General features: G+C 43.8%; 1 long non-coding RNA gene across 1 annotated transcript; it reads right to left on the bottom strand.

Moving 5' to 3' along the window:
• Positions 1–20393: 20393 nt before the first annotated feature.
• LOC118417285 lies at positions 20394–23219 on the bottom strand. Its single transcript, XR_004831351.1, has 2 exons — positions 23039–23219; positions 20394–22265 (listed from the first exon to the last, which is right to left on the bottom strand). It is a non-coding gene; the product is annotated as an uncharacterized LOC118417285 (long non-coding RNA).
• Positions 23220–23284: the final 65 nt, after the last annotated feature.

Genomic DNA, 23284 nt, shown 5'->3' with positions numbered 1-23284 from the left:
GAGGAAAGATGGCTATGTTCTAAAGCTTGATAGAGCAGGCGATTTCGTCTGTTCTCGAAGATTTGGACGGACTTTCATAGCTGTAACGTGAGCAAATGAGGTACAGAAAGCATTCCATACCGGCAAAGACATCATCGCCCTGCTACCAACCGATTTTGGAAAGAGTTTGATTTACCAACTTGTGCCTCTCGTATGCAAGAAACTGGCCGACAGTCCTTTGTTCCTCGGCGTGGAAAGCCCGATTGTGATTGTCGTCTCTACGGTGGAAGCTTTGATGGAAGATCAGGTGAAGGAAGCGTCAAAGCTTGGTGTGTCGCACAACTTGTAAAAACGACAAGGCTATTTTGGATGGGAAGTTAGAGCTGGTTTTCGGTAGCCCCGAGAGCTGGCTTGTGAACAAGAAATGGCGTCCTACCGGTGTCGAGACAGCATCGTCGTTGACGAAGTGCATACCACATACAAATGGGTAACGTTTTTTTTTAATGACTTGTCCATCCAGTATCTGGCCAAATTAATGTCTTATCAAACTGATTGCAACCAAATGAATATGAGCACATTCAAACCAGGGATAGGGGTGGTTTGGACAGAAGGGTCAAACTAATTAATTGGATGACATCTGACCCTTGCCAATAGGAGAGCAGTTACTCCAGCTTCTCCAGCGAGAACACACGTTTCTTCTCAGCTCTTCCGATTTTCACGTCTTGCATGATTGCAACGAAAGGAAAACGATGCAATAAGTGCCCGGGTTGCGGCGAGCGAATCGTCTCTTTAAGAGTCTCCACCTGTTGGAAGCTTCTGACGCCGAAATAAGCGTCCATGAGGCAGCAAAAACAGGGCACGCAGGAGACCTAAGAAGACATCGTCTCCCCCACCCGTATCCACAGATGGAGGCGCTCCTCGTGCGGCGAGAGGATTTACGCCGGGCCCTGGATTTGAAGGAACTGCAGGACGAAGCAAAAGCGCTGGACCAGGAGCAAGCAGACGCCATGGCAGCGTTTGTCGAGGAGGTAAGCTTAACATAAAGAAAAAGTTGGAAACTTGATTTTGATCTATATATCTCAATCTATACTCTATCAATTGTTATGTACGTCATTATAAAGCTTGTTTATTGCCCCTTACAATGTTATTCCATTTGTTATAATCGTATATTAAGTACTTCAGCAGTTTTGTCGTGACTTGCCTGGTTAGCGTTGGTGTTTGACCTTTTGACTTTAGAATAATGACAATTGTCACCTCAGTGTGAGGGGTAAGAAAAGTGTTACAACTATACATAATGACAAATTATCAGTTTGTCTAGAAACTGACTGACTGATCAAATTAATTTTTCATGAATGTTTGTGCTGTAAGTGTAAGTCTTGAAAGCAAGAACACTTTAATTCTCCACTTCAGCCTACATCAATCAGAAGGCGACCTCCATGGCAAAGCAATTAGCAGATACCATAGAGCATGTGCTGTTCATCGACGAGAATACCAATTGGGAGAGGGCAAGGAGGCAAGGAAGGCCCTAGAGGCGCTTAAGAAAAGAGCATATGAACGTATGTTTTTTTTTAAATGTTAGGACTTGTTTAAAACAATCCAGAAAAGACAAGCAGCAATGGCGAGGAAAAAAGAGGAGACAATGAAATATTAACACATGAACACAACACTGAAACCCTAAAGTCGACGAAAGAAGTGGCAGCTACTTTAAAGGAGGAACTGGAAAACATAACGATGATATGTTAAAACCAGGGAATAAAGACTGACACCAGGCAATATATAATGTCCTTGATAAATCACATCCCAAATTCCATCAGGGTGGGGCTGATGACCAAAGTATACCGTTATGAGGCCCATTAATCAGTTATGTCAGGAGTGTCGAGGATCTCTGGCGCCTGGGGTCAATTTCAGAATAAAAATGGTGGTCTTATTTTATGTGATAAATCAAGATTGTGTAGAAGGGAGTTGTTGTACTTGTTGTCGGGCTGTTGCATCCAACTTTCGTCACTATCTAACTTTCGTCATATGACGAATCCTGGATATCCAGAAAACGTCCTGAGCAGAAGGACGATTCCTGGATATCCAGAAATCGTTGCAAACAGGACGATTCCTGGATAGACGACGGTGTTTATCCAGGACGTGTACGTGGGGGTGGAGCTTCCTGTTTTCGAGGGCGGGGACTATGTTGCATGATGTTTTCGTGGTCAGAAGGCCGCCATCTTTGTACCTCCCCGCAACAGGTTTATGTAGAATTTATTCTGTCAGCTCCTGGTGTTACAGAACGTACGAATGTTGATAATGATACTTACGTATCAGGCCCAAAATGCTTTTTGCGTAATCAAATAACAAATCGGCAGTCAAGATGGGATAAAGTCACTGTTGTTTTCCGTGTAGCGACACGTGAACATTCTAGTTACGTGTTGATAGCATCCAGATGGCGTCCCTTTGCCATACAATGCCCGGTCCACATCCTGGATATCCAGAAAATGGCCTGAACGCATGTCTAAAGACAACCGTTGTCCACAACGATAGACAATAACAGTCGCACGACTGTATAAGTGTTGTGTGTTTAAAGTTGTTTTTCGTTTAGCGTCACATTCTAGTTACGTATCAGGCCCAAAATGCTTTTTGCGTAATCAAATAACAAATCGGCAGTCAAGATGGGATAAAGTCACTGTTGTTTTCCGTGTAGCGACACGTGAACATTCTAGTTACGTGTTGATAGCATCCAGATGGTAAACAATAACAGTCGCACGACTGTATAAGTGTTGTGTGTTTAAAGTTGTTTTTCGTTTAGCGTCACATTCTAGTTATGGCGTCCTTATCATGGAGAGGGCAGCGGTCACTTCCGGGTTTTAATCTCTCGCGAGGTCGACCCAAATATGGAAACATGGGCGTGCACAATAACTGTTTTCTGTCTTGTCAATCACCATGATTGACGGCACCGGAAGTACAAATCCTGGATATCTAGGTTTCGTAAGGTTTTTGGACGATTGCTGGAGCCGACGAAAACTAGATGCGACAGGGTCAAACCTCATGTGACTTAGGCGTGAATGCCCTGACGACTTTGATGTGAAAAACTTCGCCTACTGGCATAGAAGCGACAGTGTGAACGAGCCATTGTAGAGTGGGGTGAGGGCAAGAACAGCCTTCCTGCCAACGAAATTGCAGTCAGGAGCGAATTATTGGACATGCTTGGATCCATATGGTAGCCCTGCACCTCTGTAGACATTGGGCACGTGGATAGAGGAGCAGGTTACATGAGATTTGGTGCTTAATAAATGTGCACCTGCAACAGCATTTGACTACTTGTATTAAAGATTTCGGTCCAGTTCTTTGTTTCTGGTGTTTTTCATTTGAACTGGCTTATGGAGATTATCATGCTAACAATCATGATACTGAAATTAATATGATGAGAAAGTGGCTTCTAGATTGGAAAGTTGCACATGCATACTGAGAATAGACAAAGTTCAAGAAAATTTTCAACCTTCCTGTTTTGAGCTGGACCTGTTGAATTCCCAAATGGCAGCAATCTCGCTTTATGTAAACAGTCTGAACTACACGAGTATGAAGCCCTGTTGCCAACTGTTAAGACGAGTAGTATATCCTTCGTTTTAAATGCCATCAATATTACTTCCAGCTTGAGTACAAATCTATAGCTGGGAGAAGATGGTACGGAGTTAGATTCATCATACCGCTACATCTGGGATGTGAACTGCCAGCTGCAGCATGTGGTTGACAGGACAGAATAGGTACTGTCCTGCGAGACCTGTCCTGATGATGAAGGAATACCTACAGCTTGTACCACAGGACAGAACAGGTGGTGACCTGCGCGACCTGTTCCTGATGATGAAGGAATACCTACAACCTGTACCACAGGACAGAACAGGTGGTGACCTGCGCGACCTGTTCCTGATGATGAAGGAATATCTACAACCTGTACCACAGGACAGAACAGGTGGTGACCTGCGCGACCTGTTCCTGATGATGAAGGAATATCTACAACCTGTACCACAGGACAGAACAGGTGGTGACCTGCGCGACCTGTTCCTGATGATGAAGGAATATCTACAACCTGTACCACAGGACAGAACAGGTGGTGACCTGCGCGACCTGTTCCTGATGATGAAGGAATATCTACAACCTGTACCACAGGACAGAACAGGTGGTGTCCTGCGCGACCTGTTCCTGATGATGAAGGAATACCTACAACCTGTACCACAGGACAGAACAGGTGGTGACCTGCGCGACCTGTTCCTGATGATGAAGGAATATCTACAACCTGTACCACAGGACAGAACAGGTGGTGACCTGCGCGACCTGTTCCTGATGATGAAGGAATATCTACAACCTGTACCACAGGACAGAACAGGCGGTGTCCTGCGAAACCTGTTCCTGGTGATGAAGGAATACCTACATCCTGACGTCAACTGGGCATCCGGGGCCATGATGGTAGGAGCGGCGGCGAACAGTACAGTGAGTGAGAAACAGCGGCTCTGGTGTATTATCATATAAAATTGCTGAGTATTACTATGTTGATTTAAAATGTAGAGAAAAGGTGTTCACTACTAGTGCACATAGTGTGAGCTAGACTTTAGATTATCGTTCCCTTGACTTGGTAGTAGGCACTTGTTTTGAAGAATATATGCTTTTATACATGTCATGTTGAATGACAAATAATGTCACATGCCAAAACGCCATGTTTTATGACAATCGCATTAAATCGTTGCCATTACGCTAAGTGTATTTTACGAAAGATATCAAACCTAAAACAATACATTATGTAATTTAATAAATCTATTGCACTATAAATAACATGCAGGCACATATGTCTGTTTCATTACTTGCTGTGTCATAACTATAGATGTAGTGAAAAATTGAGTAGCCCCTCCGTAGTAGCCTGAGTAACAACATTTTGAGAGTCGTTGAACTTTTCTGTCGCAATGGTAAACAAAAATCACCAATCATTATTGAAAGCACAAATGATCTGAAGAATGCATGGACTAATTACTGGCAGGTTTGCAGCTATTATACCTGAAGGAAAACTTTATTCTCAAAATCACCACTTTATAAATGAAGGAAAATATTCTATACCACTCTGCCATACGTAATACTTTGCAAACAATCTACTATAAGCCCCTTATTTCACATGTCGTGTTCAAGGAAATTGAGGTATTAGACACAGAAGAACCTGAGTCAACTGGAGGCCAGCACAATACCACCACATCGCAAGGTCAGCCTGTGATGTATCTGTGATGTTTATTTATTTTTTTTTTTTTGTAGGGTATTGTCGCTCTCTTTTTTTGAGGAACCCCTCTCTTGAACTGTTCCAGTCAAGGGGTTGTGCCTTACTCGCCACGCTTGGCACTGCGGGTTGGCGAGGTTTTGTATCGGGTTTACTCCCTAGGAGGACTTCCGACCAAGGATACAAGGGGTTCCTCCTACCCCTGACTTGTGTGTCATGGCGGGTGCGTCATGCCCGAACATGCCCCTATGGCCTGTCACCACCACAAAGGCCTGTTGCTGCCACTAGCCGCAGCTATGTACTCATTTACACCTGAGCTAGGTGAGGAAAGTCGTGTAAAGTGCCTTTCCCAAGGGCACAAGATCGGTGACACGGCAAACGGATTTGAACCCGGGACCTCTCGGGCCTGAGACCAACGCGCTCCCGATCGTGCCACGCGGTCCCACAAATATCTGTGATGTACTTCATATATATCTTTGTCGACTTAACCAGTATCTTGATTGGGTTATACACACAAAAAATAAGATCCCTACATTATCCATTCTATTTCCCTTTCCCGGCCCCAGCCAACAACCTCCAGCCATTCCAACACAGAGTGCCCGAGTTGTTTCTGTGACCCCTGTGTGCAGTCAAGGCCACATAAATGGCTGGGGAGGGGGAAACCATCAGGCCGAGGAAACTCTGCGCTTCAGAAAACATTGTACAAAAGGTTCTGGAAAGTGCTAAATGACAGACTGGCCTGGAATGATCCCAGATATATTCCATGCTTTTTCTGTGCAAACTGGTGTACATATAGATGTTAATCCTTGAACAAATTCTGTTTTTGTTGTGACGGACCCCGCGTACAGACCCCGATAAGTACCTGGTGTACTCTGCAGATCTCCTTCAGGTGGTGCGGGACACATACCCGTCGGATGACGTCGAACAGGGGCGTGCTGACGTCAACAACAGATGTGGGTATCCAGGACTTGTTCGAGGACAAGTCTGACTCTTATAGAGTCGGCCTACAAAGGCTCGTCATGAAGCCACTAGTACCTCTATCTACTTGTATTGACTCTTAGACATCTAGTAACATAGCAACCAAGAGAGAAATATAGACTAGAAAAGGATGGAGAGAACAGCAAACCAGTAGAATAGCTAAGTCAAGAAACATACATTAAACATTTACAAACAGCTACGTAACTATAAGTATATTTTTGTAAGAACATATTTATGTATGAACTATGCACCAAGTCGTTGCTACTGATATGGACATATGTACAATCAACACTGAATAAAAGTTTTGACATGTAACTTTGTGCCCCTGTCTACTTGTCTCCTTACCAGATAGTTGAAGTGCAAAAGATGACTCCTTCTGTTACACATAATAAATTTAAAAGTATGACTTTCGCTCCAATTTCAATCTGGTGTGTTTTCTTAGTTAGTTAAAGTTCTACAATTAGTTAAGGACCTACAGTCTCCGAGCACAGAGGTACACTGCTCGATTTCTGGAACGATGGACTTACGCACTACAATTCGGAAGAGAACATGCAAAAGATAATAGTCCATTGTGAGAAGTAAGGTATAGCAACATCCCTTATTTACTAAATGCCATACTTTCAATGGGGTGGATAGGATTGTCCACAAATGTTTTTGTCATTTTTCGTCTAGGAACTTATCAATGACTAATGTCACAGGGATTTCACCATAGATTTAGATTTTGAATGTGGCAGAGCCAAGGAGCGAGACTTATACTTGATAACCTGTTGCGGGCAAAGCCATACGGGACCTCGATGGCTTTCGAAGCTTACCTAATGTGATCAATAATCAAGAGGATTTACAACTTCAGATGGAATAGGGACAGAAATAGGACTTTCAAACTCAGTACGGCGGCTTCTGTACTTCTACTAACTCTATGAACAATATAACTTCAAAACGTTCAGGTTTGTGTCTGCGTCTTACATCTGTGTGAAGAATCCAAGGTGAGTTCGGTTATTACTTCTTTGTAAACCTAGTACCCCGGCTGAGGCTCCGACGACAAGATCTAGAGTGGAGCGCTTACAGTAAAACATAGTTTGGTAAACATTTTTTGATACTGTGATGCTGGACCTGCTGGACCGAAGCGGCCAGCGCCGGACGAGGTCATGAAGGAGAAGAAGAAGCGGAGGAAGATGGGCATGGATGATGAAGAACATAAACCATCCGTCAAAGTATCTAACACAATAATGGAGCCGGGTGTGTCATTACAAAGATGTGACGGTATAAGGACGCAGCTCCTACAGACAAGACTTCAGATGCAGAAGACCGTTTGTCATATCTACAACAGTATACCAGAGGGGAGGCCAAGAAGATTGTGGACAGCTGTTTCCTAATGGAACCAGAAGAAGGATTCAGAACAGCAAAAGAATGGTACAAAGCTGAGTGGGAAGAATTCGCTGGTCATCACGTTGATGAAGCTGGGGCTTGGCTTACTAAATGAAGATCTGGCTGACAGGTTTGGAGTATCAACAGCAACCTGCTCCCGCGCACATACAGCAACACTGAAGTTCATGGCCTCAGAACATAAGTGCATGATATTCAAGCCCAGCGAATAAGTCATGAGAGCCAATCTGCCAAGAAGGTTTCAGGACTCCCCCCAGTACAAAATGTTCGACACACTATCGACTGTACAGAATTCTTTATAGAAACACCCACGAATCTTGAGGCAAAGGTGCAGACATGGTCCAACTATAAGCACCACCAGACTGTTACCTAGTGTCTGTCACACCGAATGGATATTTCAACTTCGTGTCTGAAGTCTGGGGTGGAAGAATCAGCGACAAGGAGCTGATCCAGAGATCTGGTTTTCTGGACATTCTATCCCGGGACGAATTAGTCATGGCTGATCGGGGCTTCCCCATAGCTGAAGATGTTTGCTGATCCCACCGCGCTGATCAACACACGTGTCGTACAGCGCACAAGTGCTGGCGCCTGCAGTACTCCTGGTACCAAGGTAGGATAAGGCGCCGTTCCTGTCGGCTGTAGTTCACCCCCCCCCCTTTCGATTAATGGCTACCAACGGTAATTCTTTGATCATTGATTCCGAAGTTTCCTTCCCCACCCACGACGTCTGCACATGAGGGTTGGATTAAACGGCTGGGCTGTCCACCTGGCCTGGCTATCACGTCAGGCCACCAAGATCCCCCCATTCAGACCCCCACAAATCGTCAGCCTCTCAGCCTAGCTGCGCCCTCTAGCACAATACAAACAAATTACAGTCATGCACCGACTTGGCGCATTGTCAAACCTACTCGTAAGCAAAATAAACTGATAGCTATTCTACAGCGTTACAACGTTACTTGTTTGTATTTCTCAGGGTTTGCAAAAACAGCAATATTGAGGGAGAAGGAAACGAGTCTCGTGGTTGATGTTCAGAACAGCGATACCATACTGGCAGTTTACTACCAAACAAAGGAGGTCACCACGTAACGGTCGGCTATCAATGTTGCCAGAGGATCGACTCGATATTTTCCCTTAACGTTATCGAAGATTTAAGATGTAGTCTTTGACGTACATAACGCGGGCTGTCTGCTACGTAACAAGGCTAGAAAGTTTGTTTTTCACTTAGCCAGCAACGAAAAGGTAACCGTCACTGCTTTAGCAAGCCACCTTTTTCTCCCTCAGCGCCCGGCATGTGACCCCGCCCGGTCAGCTCGGACGCTCCGCCTGTCATGTAGAATACAATCTCTTTTTAAAAAATAGGAAAGTGTGTATTTCTAGGTATACATTTTAATTTTTCGTTTCTTAAAACATCCCGAACGGGCCCCAGTTTGCAAATGTGCCCGAAGCCTTAGCGAGCAACTCGGAAGCTCCGGTCATATGAGGAAATAACTCCTCTTGCCGACCGACTCCCTAGCGTACAGTTCACTGTCAATTGACTTTATTTGTCCAAATTAATCCTACGCACGTAGCCAAGCAAGCTGATTTTTCCCGTGAATTTCACACGTGCGTATATATTCAAGTTCATTTTATGTCCGTATAAATAGAAGTTTTAACACCGGGTACCTAGACTGTGCTCCGACGATTATTGAAGCTTCACCACCAAACAGTTACCAAGCTACGCTAGTCCGGGTCTTGCCTGAAAACGCAGTGTTTTCTCCGTTACGGCAGTATCTAAGAGAATCTCTAAGCCTTGCAGACTGGTCATCAGAGCGCTCTTGGGACCACGATATCTACCAGAGGGAGCCAAGAGTCTCTGTTTAACAAAAGTCCGACAGACAAACAGGAAAAATGATGATTCTATTTATACAAACTTTCCAAATGGAACCTTACTGAGTTAGCGTTTTAGATTTTCCCCAATCGTGCTAATTCTTCCATCGTCAGGCTGCGGCACGTGGGGATTGCGACCTCGTTCAAGCCCCCCTGCACATGGGCTGTGGCCCTTATACACCTCAGGTCGGGTCATCAACCCTATATTCTAAAATGTCATATCAAACCAAAATATGTAGAGGACATTTGAGGGACCCTTTGTCTTGTGCGTTTCTTAACGTCAGCTGCTGATGACAACTGACTGAAGGGGCTTACTTCGGATACTTCCCCAAGAATTATAACATGAACATCCAACACACCCATCTAACTAAGCTGAACCAGCCCCCACTGAGCCAGAGGCACAGTCCCCGAAGTCTGGGTTTCCAAGAGGCTGGACAACTGTAACAATAGACCTAACAAACCCTGAGTAAGTTGGATGTTCTGCCATAATTACTAAACATCGATATCATCAGTGATGTGTCACGATTTGATCTGCCACCAATGGTGACGTTTCATTGTAGTTAAGTATTGTTGAGGAACCCCCTTTTATGATCAGCTGTTGTAGAATGTGTTGACTTCATTTCAGAAAGATACTGTCTTTGTCCACAGTGTAGGCCACTTCTCTATCGAGGAGCAGTCTGTACAAGAAATAGAAATTAAGAACCAAAATTAGTACACTCAATTTTTCTTATGCCAGTTGCCACGGTAGACATGTCTTAATCTACATGGCATTTGTTAGCCAACAGACAGCAGAGGAGACAGTTGATACACAATCATTTTATTTCATAAGATAAACACATAAAATACATGGTTTGGAAAAACATCATTACAAAATAAAACACGAACACGATGTGTGATATGTTTGTCGAGTTCGAGAAAATTGCAAAGTGGCCGATCCGGACCGCCAACACGTAAACAAGATAATCCATCACAGATGTCAGCCGCGGTCGGTCTCACACTTTCAATTTTTGAGTCATTTTGACACGAATTGCGGTAGAAAAGCAGATTAATATCGTCGACATAGTACAAGACCCTGGCAAACATCAAAACCTGCAAGTTCAGGACAAAACCTGCGGGTATAGATAAGCTGACGTGTTGGTTGCGAGACACATTCCAAACGCTGCAGACACATTCCAAACGCTGCCTTACACAACATAGGATAAAGGATACTGAAGAATCAATCGATTTCCTAACCAAGAATACAAAAACGTAGACATACGAGCAAACACAAACTTTAAATATTCTTCCTACATAATAGCAAAAATAAGAGGACAATTTGCAAGAGAAAGTAATATATAACCTCTTCTGTAGTACCTACCTCTCGCCACCGCCCTTCTCCTTCAACTGAATCTGCGTGACTGTGCGACGGGAAGTACTCTACATATCCATCCGCCGTCAAACTGGCCAGCTGTATAGCAGCAAATAATTCATCGTGAACAGCTAATCTATTCTTAATCATTGGGCAAATATTAAACTAAAGCAGGAAATAATGCCAGTGATCTAAAATCGAGCTCTTATTCGAAGGATGCTCCCTTCTTGTTATGAACTATTTTCCGGCGGCATTTGTGTGCATACGTCTGAGGAGGGTGTCTAGGGGTTGTGAGGCTCACTGAGGGTTTGTCAAACCGGAGTGGTTTTGGACAATGCAGAAAATACTGGTTTTGTTTCGTGACTTTCAGAGTTGCCCCATACAACCTAATCATAACACAGCGTGTTACGATATGTGTGATCACTTTCAACTGTGACTTTCCATAAAAAAAAACTTCCCCTACAGCAAATTAAAATCATACATGGGTGAGGAAGTTCTCCGATGTGAGATGAAATGCACAATCTCACCATTGGGCCTGAAATGTTACAAAGTTCCCATTCGTAAGGAACGTGCCCAACCTAAGGACATGAACTATACCGTCAATCGTCCGAAGTCTGTTCGCAGAACAAGGAGTACCGGAAGAAATCATCTGTGACAACGGAACACAGTTCACGTCACACGAGTTCAAACAACTGGCTGGTGAGTATGGATTCAAGATCACAACGTCCTCACCACACTGTCCCAAAGAACATGGATTCATAGAGTGGCACGTGCAGACAGTGAAGAAGACACTCATCAATTGTAGAGTCAAAGTCAGATCCCCACATGCTATTCATTCGCACGCCGTCGCTGAAGGCTGGTATGAAATCGCCTGCAGAGTTACTGAACGGCAGGAAATACAAGAATACGTTGCCTACCAAAATACACCCTCCTCGGGGATCAGTTCACTCTCACGCTGCCAAGTTATGACGCCTTTGCTCTCCTGCGCGACAAGGTTAGAGCCGTCAGGTCCCTTTGGACCAACATGACTGATACTTGGTGGGATACCGCTGGCGCGACAAATATTAGAATAGAATAGACAGTGTGATAGAATGTTCAGAATGGCTGGAGTGATCCATAATGTTCAGAATAAACAGGGTGATAGAATGTTCAGAATGGCCAGCGTGATCCTGAATGTTCAGAATGGACAGGGTGATAGAAGATAGAATGTTCAGAATGGCTGGAGTGATCCTGAATGTTCAGAATGACCAGAGTGGCAGAGAATGCTCTGAATTATCCTGAATGCTAGAGAATAATAAGAGTGAGTCAGAGTGACTGAGAACGTTCAGAAAATAAGCCAGAGTGACTGTTTAAGTATATATAGTTGGTTTACATGAGGATAACCAATTACTGCATGACAGTGTGTCATGACGAAATGTATAACATATGCATGTTCATGAACGTGCTTATTTGCATATGAATAACAATACGTTTTGAATAATCAGGGTGACTGCAAAGATGAGCCTGAGCTGACAAAGTACAAGAAAGAACTAGAGGCAGAGAGGAAATGGGCAGAAGAAAACAGAATCAATAGACAGCTGGAGCAGCTGTTTGACAGCCAGGATGAGCTCCTGGGGGCTTTTGCTTTGAATATGTGGAGAAAAGCCATGATCGAATTCAACCGTACGTTTTTCCCTTTTCTTTTAATTGCAACAGGCTCATGATAAGACATTGACATTGTATTATTATAATGTACATGTACATCAATAAAGTTTAGACATCCTAGTAATGAGATACAGAAGATAACAGTCATGCAACCGTAATTACCTCCATGAAAAAATGGAGGTATAGTTTTGAGTGTGTCTGTGTGTGTGTCTGTGTGTGTGTTTGTGTGTGTGTGTCTGTGTGTCCGCATATTTGTGGTCATCATAACTTGAGAACCTCTTGATGGGCTACGATGATATTTGGTATGTAGGTAGGGGTTGGGAAGACGAAGGTCAAGGTCAATTTTGGGCCCCCTGGTGTGTGGCCTTGGTACTGCAGCGCAACTTCCGGTTTTGCTATCTCGGTGTTCTGAACATGCTATGGTCAAGATTTTTAAGCATTAGATAGCTCTTGTGCTCAGGAAAAAATTACGTAAGTTTGGGCCCCCTAGCGTCTAGTTTGGGAATAGCAGGGGCATTTTTGTCAAAAACTTCTGACGAGGATAACTCAAGAAGGGAACAACGGATTTTCATCATTTTTGGTATGTAGGTACCTTAGACAATTTTGTACAAGATTAAATACTAATTATGCAAAATAGGAGTACATTTGCATAATTAATGAGGATATTATATCATGGCAGTTTTTTCAATGTATCTCTTGTCCTGGATGTGATATGGTCTTGACATTTGGCTGGTAGATAGCTTGCAGTGTCATGACAAAGTGGGTCAGGTTTCAGCCCCCTAACATTTAATTGCGGAACTGCAGGGGCGTTTTTGTCAAGACATTCTAAAGAGGATAACTGCAGAAAGGATTGATGGATTGGCATCATACTAGGCATGCGGGTACCTTAGGCAAATATGTTCATAATGATATACATTTTATGCAAATGAGGACTTAATTTGCATGATTAATGAGGAAATTGTATAATTCCATTGTTTTCAATAACTGGACTTCAATAAATGTAACACATGTTAACTATGATAGGTGGAATATAAGCTGATACCAAATATGGTAATGAGGAACTTATTTGCATAATTTATGTAAAAATTGCAAAAAACGCTTTATGATTAATAATGGGAATTTTATAATGGTGACATGTGTACGTTAGTCAATGATGAACAATACCATGCATAAATTTTGTTAATGTGCTAGTCAATTGCATGAAATTTACGAAAGCTCTAAATTTTCATGGAGGTATGAGGTCGCCGAACTCTAGTTTGTTAATGGTTAGATGTTTCAGGCAGCATCCACTGTGTTCCTCATTTGCGGTGGTGGTTATATTGCCTTAGTAGATGAATGCTATCTTGTTGTCTTGTGTCTTACACACAATTGCCTTGACTATTGTACACAAGTTTACAATCAAGAACTTCTAAGGGAGGAGTGACTTGAAGACTTCATCTGCATGTAATTACAGTATGGTATTGATTCATTTTGAATTCCAGCTAATAGACACAATTCATCAGTTTCTCCGGTTATTTTGCAATTCACCATAAAATCTTCACTTGCAATAAAAGTCCTATTACTGCACATGCATATCCTGTTAAGTGCATGTGCAATTATGTCAACAAATATGAATGATGCACCAGCTTGGAAAATATATTGTACCATACTTACAACGTATTATTTATACAATGTTCATGTTTTTTAAAGGAAACAATTACTGTTAAATGTTAAACGTTAGATGTTAAATGTCCTTCTTCAGCCTAAAAGAGATCAACTCTGTCAATCTACCAATAGGTTTCGATGGTGCGCATGCCGCTGCACTCCATTTTAGAGCTGAAGGAAGGCAAGGCTACCCGCTAACCTTGACCCCATGTGAGGTAGGTTTGAAGTTTGAAATCCCAACTGTTATGTAATTTGTTAGCTTCCCAATTTTGAACTTCTGATAGTTGGCTATTCTAATTCAGTCAAGTTAGCGCTTCCAGCCTGTTTGCACATGCGCAATCAGGTTCGGAGCGCGCCACGTGACCTCAATTACACCTGGACATACTCACCTGACACTGTGGTACTTGTTGCATTTTTGTCATTCGGAGCGGACGAGCCCCACCGTAGCTTAGGGGAAGCAAGCGGATCAGCGCGGCAAGGTGCACTGGGGTTTGGGGCATCGGGAGGGGGCGGGGGGAACCGGGCAAGGAAAGTACTAGTTCCAGAACGCCCACCCCCCACCCTGATTTTTTGTATGTTTCGTTATCCCGCCGTTTACGACCCTCCGGGCGTTTGCTCCGGACTTTTTTGCCCATACCTTACTCTCTCTTCGGTAAGGTACGAGTGCGAAATGCGAAAAATGTGAAGGAGTTCCTGAGGGCGTATAAGAAGGTAGAGGATGCCATGGGTGGTGAGCAGCCATCATCCTCCGCATCCAGTATTCCTTCTCTGAAAAAGCTGCTAGGCAATAGCTTGCTTCTGGGTGTACAATATTATACGTTGGTCTCCGCTCACATACACGGATGTCCAATAATGGTACAGAAAAACCATAATCATTGATGTTTAAACTATTGTGACTTTTTTTATCAAGCATCTGACAAACATGCAGTTTGACACTACTGACAGTATGGAAGATGAATATCATTTCCTGACGCCCTTATCATAATGAAGAAAGGAAAAAAGTTATTGACCATATGTAACAACAGAACATTATCTAAAACAAGCAGAGAAATATTCAATGTTCGTCTATCATGTCCCGACTCCATATCTGTCCACCTAGGCCAATACATATATATATAATGCTATGCAAAAGAGAATGCAACCAAGCCTAAAAAAAGAGAAGTAGTGTTCTAACAATATGAAATACACAATGCCCCATATTGTTTGTTATGTTTAGGTTAGTACTGTTGTATACTGTTGCAGATAGTTTGTAGTTGTTAATAATACATGTTACTTGCCATACATTGTACCTGATGCAATCCTTGAAAGACATGGGCTATTAGAACAGAACCATTATTTATCCAGGGTAGCGGGTACGTTGTGTAGCGAGATAGAGAGTTTGAGAGGTCGGGCCGAACCCCAACCCACCCATGCCGGGCTCCGCCAGACAGGTGTGCCGAATCCGCCAGGCCAATCGGGTAGTAGAAGCAATAACGGGTACAGCTCCTCCGGCCGGAACGCCCGGCGCGGCTTCACGGCGAACGGTAGGCCTATCTGCTATACATGTAACGAGGAGGGGCACATGAGCCGCAACTGCCCACAGGTAGACGCACCCCAAGCGGCCGGACACCAGACTAACCCGTTGACTCCGCCCAATTCGGACCGTCTCAATGAACCGTACCCACTGGACAACTTTTTTTCACGTGTCATCCCATCGTTCTTTCTTCAGACCACGGCTGGTGAAGCACACAGGTTGAGCATGCGTCCTAGAGGTAGCAAGCAGCGTCAGTGATTCTAACCTCGAGAAACTGCCCAATTGTGTTGACTTTTGCGCGTAGTGATGAGTAAGAACAAGAAGTAAGTAACATTAAGGAAATTTTTGTTCAGGAACACAGGAATGGGTTCTGGAGACAGCCATGTCTATAATTGACTTGGAGTCCCAAACAGTTATCATTTTCTTTTCTTTTTCACAGACTGATAGTGAACAGATTGTGGCTATTGATGCAAACTTTGGCCTTGTTGGGAAAACAAGTTCCGGAGTGAGCTCAGCACCTCCCTTGCAAGGTACAACCATGTTCCTAGATGACAATGAGGTGAAGGAATTCCTGAACGAATACAGTGATGAAGGGAAACCTCCTGAGGTGAGACCTTTTTTATTATTTTGACATGGATTTGCAATGATTGAATTCCCATGAATTATAACCTTTTGCTCATGAGTTTATACTTTTTTTCTCTAAGATTGTTCAAGGGTTCAAGTGATTCCTCCATTGTATTATGCACTATTTTTTGTACTTTTAGTTCAGTCAAAACATTGTCATATACTTTTGAGCTTTTGTAAGTCAGAAAGTCGGATAAATTGCAACTACGCATCAATGATATTTTATGCTCATTTTTTTTCTATCAGGACTGCAGCAACTTTAAGGCATGAAACTGCCTGAGGTCGAAGGCGCAGCAGAAGAAACTTGACATCACGGGGGTCCTTGGAGGAGTATGCAGATACGACATTCCCTTGAGTTCGCAAATATGTTTCATGGAGAGCGGTGAGTGTGCTGAAATTTTCATATCTCTACTGTTGGAATTTATAGTTGCTCAGTTGATGTCTGAGCGAAAGTTGTCTTATGCATTTATGTAGCTCAAGATTTTCAATTTGCCAGGCTCCACCATCCACCAATCTCACCTACAGATGCCATGGATGTCTAAGCAGCTTCTCAACATGCAAGTGCCAGACACAATATCACACGCGCCAAGACGCATTACGGACAGGCAGCACTTTAAAGGTATTCTTTTCCCCATTCAATGCGTTAGGTAGCCTCCTTTACTTCCTTCCACGGGGGCTGACGTAATTTATGTACGTGTGTGGGTTGGGTTTGATTGGGTGGGGAGTTTTAGCGGCAGACTTTTGCGATGCAATCCACCATATCTGGAACGACCTCATCCCTGAGGGATACACATACCACCCATGAAGACATCATGTTAAGTTAAGAGCCATTGTCACGACGTACCATTTCAGGGCGAGGGTGGAAGAACTGAAACAGGAATGAGTGGACTTTTCAAAATACCTGTACGTACCTGAAGTGTACATCACAACAGGCCAAATCCATGATGAACGTGAGGACCACAAGATTTAAGCGAGATACGCGGGTCATGACGATATAGATGTTCTTCGGTTTGATGAGGCCATGTTATCAGACAAAAACAGACCTCGGACGTGTTGCAATAGTCGGTCTGCGCAAGCAGTCTGTAGGCGATGCGGATTAGTTCCTCTCACGCGGTGAAGAATTCCTTCCTGGAGAAATGGTACACAGCAGAGGCGGAGTATGTAAAGGTGGTGGCCGACTGGCACGAGGCAGCAGACGGTCGGGGTCTAAGCCAGGATGACCGACACTCAAAGTTTTCCCAAGTTTGCTGTGAGTCTCCCTCCTGTGCCAGAGGACCTCCAAAGGCATATTCAAAATGTAATGGATACTGGGCACAGTTAACATATGATAGAATAGAATGTCCTCAACCATAAAAGGCTTATGGCTACTCACCACCGCCCACCTACAGGATGGCGTACAGGGAGTATCGCCCCAGCCCTTGAAGAGCTAGCTAGTACCTAAGCCCCCCACCCACCCCCTCCCCCCCCCCACACACACACGCAAACGAGAGGCAAAGTTACTAGAGTTATGGGTACATTATGTACCGCGAAGAGATTTTTTTTTCCTCAGTCAATGAATGTATTAAATACTGTCACATAACGATCACATAAACGTCTGTCGATTGAGCAAATGTATATAGATCCTGGTTTTGGATCAGTGGTTGTGTATAATGAACCTTGATATCCGGGGAATTTCCAACATGGTAAAACCAGGTAGCCGTGACTGCTGTGGCCAGGGCTGTGGTGAGGTGAAGTGCCCACATTGTTTATAGGATATGGACTGAAGCTCGCTCAGTTCTGGAGGTAATGCGTTTTACCTGAAATCCTTGGCAGGTGGTATACACTTCTCATCTCCGAAAAAAGTGACTCGTTCAGCACAAAAAGGCAAATAACCTAAGTGGCATGTAACTGCTCCTTTGTGGTAGATACATTTAACAATACATATGTACAATGCAAGGATGCCCATGTTGATTGCATGGGTTCTTGGGAATATGTCCAATCAACAAAAAAAAAAAACACCCCTACAAAGACTCAGTGTATATATTGGTAATAGGGACGTCGTACTAAAGTCTGAGAAAAGGCTGAATTTGCCAAAAGTGTTCCCACAGTATCGTTTTGTAGGCGAACCTGTGCCTGTTGTCAGAATGCCACATGGCAATGACAGGAGGAGATATGCAACACCATATGTGAGGAGAAATCCAAGTAAACTCAAAATGTTTTCTGATGAGAAAAAGAACAATCCTCTTGCTGGCCCTACAAAGATTTGTGCCACAGTCACACAGGCTGTGGGGGGGAGTGGCAAAGGCGAGTTGTCTTTGCAGTCTCCCAAGAGGGCAAAAACAAGTAAAGAACATATTACGAAATAGGGCTGAAGTCAATAAAGCAAAAGATCCGATTTTCTGTATACTTCATTTATATACCAGTGAACAATCAGACAACCCCGATCCTCTCTAAGGAGACGTCCTCTCATAACACAAGCTGCGAAAAAAGGTACTGCAGTTGTTTCCATTGGTGGATGACAAGAGCACAAGAAAATACGTAGAAAAAAGGATCGCCACGAATGGACGACAGAGAAAGTACCATACGAGCAAACGCAAAAAAGGTATGTGTACAATATTCACAACATTTTAAGGAGCCAGGAAACTGTTCCCACTCCTTTCTTGCAATGGGCTTGAATGTTCATGATCATGTTCTTGTAATGATACCAGGCTACCTCACTTTATAACAGTAGCCAACCAGCACAAGGCACAGTCATGTGCCCTGTTTGGGCAAGTCCATGCACTGAAGATTTGTGATGGCAGTGTGGGCTGTGATTTATGTGGCAAAAAGTACCATCAGGCAAAACCTTAACGATGTCCATGTCGGAAGTGCCGAGTGCGGATGATGTCCGACTTGGGGGCTACCCTGTTCAAAAGACTAGCTGGTTAAATGTCAAATTACAAGCTACTGTGCGCATGACATTGTTTGCCAGAACTGTATACATTACACAGTCGTTGTGCAAGTCAACGACAGGATGTGTGAAAACGTGGCGGGAGAAAACATGCTGCTGTTCATGCAGCAGATGTATATGATGTTTTTGTCGTTATTATCGCACTCCTTCTTCAACCAGCAGCGATTTTAGCATGCGAGAATGCTGTGCTGACAGAGAAGACGCCGTACAGGACGCATACAGTTGTCAAAGTAAACCCAGTATTCTATTTCTGGCTGGCGTTGCGATCATTGAGGCATGTTTTGTTGGTCGCGAGATCTGGGAAAGCAGCCACTGGTGGGACATTGTTGCCCTGCCTACATTCTGTGACCAGGATTGGTACAGCCGATTTCGGCTACGTAGGGCACTTTTGAACGTCTACTTGACGAACTGCGACCGACAATTGAGAGAAAGAGCACTCGGATGCGCGACGCCATTTCAGCAGAAAAAAAGACTTGCCGTCACGCTGTACTGGCATACATAGTCTGTTGTTCAGTATTTTCATGTTATGATTATGAGGCAGCTACCCTCATTTGCTACCCGCCTGCTGTCCGCAGACAATGAAATGGACAGTAACGGCCACAGCCGCGACTACTACATCGACTGTCCAACTTGAACATGAGCAGGTCAGTAACATCTACATGCTAACAACTACTGACAACTACTTATCTTCCCCACAGTTGTACCTAGATCTGATTGATGCAGGCACCAATGCCTGCAGAACAGTGCGAAACCGCAAGGGCCTTCCCTCAAGAGTTCAAGGATGCCAAGCTATCCACACCTGAAAGAGAGGTTTTGCATGGCTTACGGACCCATCCTTGCCCTGAAGTACAAGGACAGACGTGACGTGAAAATGCTGTCAACTACCCACAGTGCAAAGATCGTTGGCACTGGCAAACGAAACTGTGACAGGGTGGAGATTATTAAACTGGAGTGTGTACACAACTACAACAGGTACATGGGAGCGGTCGATTCGTCGGATCAGATGGTCTCGTATCTCAGCTTCCCTGACGCACCCTCAAATGGCGTAAGAAAGCGTTCTTTCATATATTCAGCTTGGCTATCCTCAATGCATACTTACTCTTTAAGTATCATTTCCAATTACAAATGCAAGCATCAAGATCATTCTCATGCTAAGTCAAAGCTGTTTCGCCATGTGTTTCACGGATTCTATGTTTAGTTACCGCTGTTATTTTTGTTACCGCTGCATTATCGTGTACGACTGTCGAAACTGTTTTGCCAAAACTAATTCAATTTTTCTTCGATGACGACCCGTGCGCTCAGTTTAATAAATGTTCGTCTTATTTGTTGTATAATAGGAATACAGCTGTTACAAATACAGTTAAAAAAGCAATCGGACAGGGCGCCGCTTATGCGGATCCTTCATGACCAGAGAATGACCGGCTATACCGGGGGGAGGGCATGTGGGGACCTCGTCCACATTCTTATAGGCCAGAACGGTGAGTTTTCACTCTTTTTTTTCTTTTTGTCGTAAATACGATTCGTTTGATACCGTTTTAAAGATGTACTCTTAAACATCATGCTGAGATAGCTCTGTACATTTTCCAACCGTTGTTAAAAACACCTCCTTAACTTATAATCATGTATCTTCATATAGGGAAAACACCAGACGTCGTTTGCACGTTATGCAGCATGTGGTAGAAACACCCCCCGAGGAGTGGGTGCGGTTTATGGCGTGGTGCGCCCTGGACACCCTGTTCCATGAGTTTTCATCTTTATTCTGTTATGTTTTTGTGTATCTCGTATCAGTTAGTTCTACCTTTTACATCGCTTCTGTGTGCATTGTTAAAATTTGCAACAGCTTTTACGTTAAGTATATTATTTCCTTCTTTTATCTTCAAAAGGGGCGCCATAGACCCCGCCACACCCTCCACCACCACCAGAGGCGCGAGGTACCCCGCCACCTCCGACACCGTACCACAGGCCCACCCCGACACGGACACGGGGTCAGATGACGAACAGCCCAAGCATGACATGGCACCGGAGGACGAGCAGGCCCACTCCGGCACGGAGTCCGATGTCGAGGTCGTTTACGTCGGAAGGAGGCGCAATGCACGCATGCACACGGGAAAGCGTTGAAAGAATAAATTTTTATATTCAAAATAAAGTTATGAACTGTGTCACTGTCAATCTCATCATTCCTCACAGGATATGAGGGTCAAATAAAGACCATTTTTATCTTTGTATGCGTTATCATTTTCCCCATATGACAACATGACCTATATCAGAGCTGTAAAGTTAAACCATATCAGCATTGGAATAGAAATGAAAAGGTATTTGCAGGTTAATTGCTTGCAACATTCATCTCATCATTCTTCTTCTTATTCAACAGATCGCCTCTAATTCTGCACTTGCAAGTCATTGAACCAGACAACTGGGACAGCTTTGAAAGGACGTCTCACAACCTCAAAGTTTGGAGAAATCTTTGAAAGAATAATAAACACACCATGCACACACATTGTCACAGACTTATTGTATAAAGGGCCTGTGACCTCCAAATCTTTGCAGTGGGGAAAGGACAGGTATGGTGTTACTACTGTCTAACCCATATTTGGTCTGCTTGATATCCCAGACCCTGATCAGACCACACTGCAAAAGAATGTGGCTGCTGCCAGCGAGGCGTACGAGGAAAAAACAAGTGCAGAACAGACACATTAGCAGGAGTTTAACAGCATTGCCTCTATGCTGGGCTGAAGTACCATCAGGAACAAGAGCAAAAGGAACGAAACATTATTTGTGGCCTTGACATCCAGCAAACCCATCTAACTTAGCTGAACAAGCCCCCACTGTACCAGAGGCACAGTCCCCGAAGTCTGGGTTTCCAAGAGGCTTGACAGCTGTAATATTTTAAGACCTGACCCACCCACCCCGAGTGAACTGGATGTTCGGCCATAGCCAATAGTTTTGCTCTGTCACCTATGTTTATATCTGGGTGTATGGAAGACACAGCTACTTTTCTCATCAAGGGGCAGGTAGTTTTGTCTCAGCATCCTGCTGTAGACACTGATGATTTCCACACTTCAGACACCACCAGTCTGCACCAGACCCATGTACCTTGCTGTACACCTCTAGGGACCTGTGGGAAAGAAACACATTGCACAACATTTAGGGATGAGATAGTGTAACAAGAATGGACGAATAATTTGAAACATCTCAAGATGTTAACAGTTGTGACATGAGCAGAATAATTGCACATGCACACATGGTTACTCCAAGAAGCTTTCAGCAAAATGAAAGCTTGGCATACCACTGTTCAGAGCATACAATTATAGGAATGACAAAGGGCAGAACGTACAACAAAGCTACGTACAAAGCTGTGAGTCACATAATTTTCATTTCAACCCATGCAAAATACCGCCTCAGCTACCAATATCCTCCCATATACTCAACAGTTGGCCTTGCACTGAGAAGACGTTTTACATAATCCAGTGAACGTCGAACACAAAGAACCCGTGTGACCCGACCACGCCATCCCCGTCCTTTGTTCTCTGACAACAGAACTCGGTAACAAGAACCAACTTCACACTCAAGGAAATCACAGAAGTGTTGTCCAGGCACCACACAAAAAAGTAACAATAATTTCAATACGCCGACAAATTATGCAGAGAACTCCGGCAAAATCATTATTTTCCATTCAGTTTCAATGCCAGAAAATTCCCCCCACGTTAGGTTAAGGCCGCCATGGCCCGCATATAAAAGATCGATTTTTTCCTCACTAGCAATGTTTGTTTGCAATTTCAAACCTAAAATGTCCTTATGAACAACTACAAGTAACCTGCAAAGCTTTTCAAAGCAAAAAATAAGGGTAAAATACGATAACAAGGTCTGATCCAACATTTCCAACCTCACCTCACAATGGCAGCCCTGCACTGACTAAATTCCACACAGAACAGAAGCACCTCTTTTGTATCAATGCGCGTAAACATCTGGAACATCGCTAACCGTCAAATGAAAGACTTGCGTACAAGTAACACCGTCAAAATTTACACACACTAGAATCAAACAGTCTTGAATAAACATTGTAGTCAAATATGACGAGATACATATTCATTAGACGCTTTCTTTACGGTCGCACTATTTTCTGGCGGCGCTTGT

The sequence above is a fragment of the Branchiostoma floridae genome, chromosome 6, assembly GCF_000003815.2.
Source record: "Branchiostoma floridae strain S238N-H82 chromosome 6, Bfl_VNyyK, whole genome shotgun sequence".
Taxonomy (NCBI): domain Eukaryota; kingdom Metazoa; phylum Chordata; class Leptocardii; order Amphioxiformes; family Branchiostomatidae; genus Branchiostoma; species Branchiostoma floridae.
Note: the sequence above shows the minus strand (reverse complement) of the source record. Positions and strands in the feature narration are given on the sequence as shown.